This window comes from Palaemon carinicauda, chromosome 1, assembly GCF_036898095.1.
Source record: "Palaemon carinicauda isolate YSFRI2023 chromosome 1, ASM3689809v2, whole genome shotgun sequence".
Taxonomy (NCBI): Eukaryota; Metazoa; Arthropoda; class Malacostraca; order Decapoda; family Palaemonidae; genus Palaemon; species Palaemon carinicauda.
The window spans coordinates 111962786-111965774 of record NC_090725.1 but is presented as its reverse complement, the minus strand read 5'-3'; positions in this window follow the sequence as shown (position 1 = coordinate 111965774).

Here is a 2989-nt window from a genome sequence, read left to right as displayed (position 1 = left end):
TGCGTACACTGGTACAGAATAATAGTAACTGAGATGACGATAGTTATTTCAATTATTAAAAAAATAGTGAATATGACAACAAAATTATGACTTTTACAAGTGTACTTCGATAAGGAAATGGCGAATCCAGAACACTCAAAAACATCAGGAGATTTTAGGATTGTATTACAAATTAACAAATATGACTCTTCATCACATATAATCATTAGGTGATTGCAAAGCTTTGCATTACCATATTTCTTGATGACAAGAAAATATGACAATTTCCGGCCATAAAATCCATTCTGTCAAAACTTCAGCAGTAATGAAAGCCCTTCAAAGACAGGGAATAGATGAATCTTATGTTAGAACACTTGAAGATATTTATATGGAAGTACAGCAATCCTAAAACTACAGAGATAGTGATTAAATTCTAAATGAGAAAGGAGTTAGACAGGAATACACTATCTCGCCTAAATCATTTAAAGCCTGCCTAGAAGCAGTTGACACTTTAGATGGGAAAATGTAGAAGTTAATACTAATGTTAAATACCTTAACATCTTATGATTTCCAGATGACACTGTTCTGCTTAGAGAATCATGAGAGGAATTGAAAGAGATAGATTTGTCCCTCTCTCTTTCTCTCTGTTACATCTACAATAAGCTTTGTTCCTCTTTCTCTCTCTCAGCTACATCTAAAATAAGTTTTGTCACTCTTTCTTTCTCTCAGTTATATCTACAATAAGCTTTGTCCCTCTTTCTCTCTCTCATTTACATCTACAATAAACTGTGTCCCTCTTTCTCTCTCTTAGTTACATCTGCAATAAGCTTTGTCCCTCTTTCTCTCTCTCAGTTACATTTACGATAAGCTTTGTTTCTCTTCCTCTCCATTACAACTACAATAAGCTTTGTTCCTCTTTCTCTCTCTCGGTTACATCTACAATAAGCTTTGTCCCTCTTTCTCTCTCTCGGTTACATCTACAATAAGCTTTGTTCTTCTTTCTCTTTATCCATTACATCTATAATAAGCTTTGTCCCTCCTTCTCTCTCTCGGTTACATCTACAATAAGCTTTGTCCCTCTTTCTCTCTCTCCATTACGTCTACAATAAGCTTTGTTCCTCTTTCTCTCTTTCCATTACATCTACAATAAGCTTTGTCCCTCTTTCTCTCTCTCCATTACGTCTACAATAAGCTTTGTTCCTCTTTCTCTCTCTCGGTTACATCTACAATAAGCTTTGTCCCTCTTTTTCTCTCTCAGTTACATCTACAATAAGCTTTGTTCTTCTTTCTCTTTATCCATTACATCTATAATAAGCTTTGTCCCTCCTTCTCTCTCTCGGTTACATCTACAATAAGCTTTGTCCCTCTTTCTCTCTCTCCATTACGTCTACAATAAGCTTTGTTCCTCTTTCTCTCTTTCCATTACATCTACAATAAGCTTTGTTCCTCTTTCTCTCTCTCCATTACGTCTACAATAAGCTTTGTTCCTCTTTCTCTATCTCGGTTACATCTACAATAAGCTTTGTCCCTCTTTCTCTCTCTTAGTTACATCTGCAATAAGCTTTGTCCCTCTTTCTCTCTCTCCATTACGTCTACAATAAGCTTTGTTCCTCTTTCTCTCTTTCCATTACATCTACAATAAGCTTTGTTCCTCTTTCTCTCTCTCCATTACGTCTACAATAAGCTTTGTTCCTCTTTCTCTCTCTCGGTTACATCTACAATAAGCTTTGTCCCTCTTTCTCTCTCTCGGTTACATCTACAATAAGCTTTGTTCTTCTTTCTCTTTATCCATTACATCTATAATAAGCTTTGTCCCTCTTTCTCTCTCTTAGTTACATCTACAATAAGCTTTGTCCCTCTTTCTCTCTCTCCATTACGTCTACAATAAGCTTTGTTCCTCTTTCTCTCTTTCCATTACATCTACAATAAGCTTTGTTCCTCTTTCTCTCTCTCCATTACGTCTACAATAAGCTTTGTTCCTCTTTCTCTCTCTCGGTTACATCTACAATAAGCTTTGTCCCTCTTTCTCTCTCTCCATTACGTCTACAATAAGCTTTGTCCCTCTTTCTCTCTCTCCATTACGTCTACAATAAGCTTTGTCCCTCTTTCTCTCTCTCCATTACGTCTACAATAAGCTTTGTCCCTCTTTCTCTCTCTCCATTACGTCTACAATAAGCTTTGTTCCTCTTTCTCTCTCTCGGTTACATCTACAATAAGCTTTGTCCCTCTTTTTCTCTCTCAGTTACATCTACAATAAGTTTTGTTCTTCTTTCTCTTTATCCATTACATCTATAATAAGCTTTGTCCCTCCTTCTCTCTCTCGGTTACATCTACAATAAGCTTTGTCCCTCTTTCTCTCTCTCCATTACGTCTACAATAAGCTTTGTTCCTCTTTCTCTCTTTCCATTACATCTACAATAAGCTTTGTTCCTCTTTCTCTCTCTCCATTACGTCTACAATAAGCTTTGTCCCTCTTTCTCTCTCTCCATTACGTCTACAATAAGCTTTGTTCCTCTTTCTCTCTCTCCATTACGTCTACAATAAGCTTTGTCCCTCTTTCTCTCTCTCCATTACGTCTACAATAAGCTTTGTCCCTCTTTCTCTCTCTCCATTACGTCTACAATAAGCTTTGTTCCTCTTTCTCTCTTTCCATTACATCTACAATAAGCTTTGTTCCTCTTTCTCTCTCTCCATTACGTCTACAATAAGCTTTGTTCCTCTTTCTCTCTCTCGGTTACATCTACAATAAGCTTTGTCCCTCTTTCTCTCTCTCGGTTACATCTACAATAAGCTTTGTTCTTCTTTCTCTTTATCCATTACATCTATAATAAGCTTTGTCCCTCCTTCTCTCTCTCGGTTACATCTACAATAAGCTTTGTCCCTCTTTCTCTCTCTCCATTACGTCTACAATAAGCTTTGTTCCTCTTTCTCTCTTTCCATTACATCTACAATAAGCTTTGTTCCTCTTTCTCTCTCTCGGTTACATCTACAATAAGCTTTGTTCCTCTTT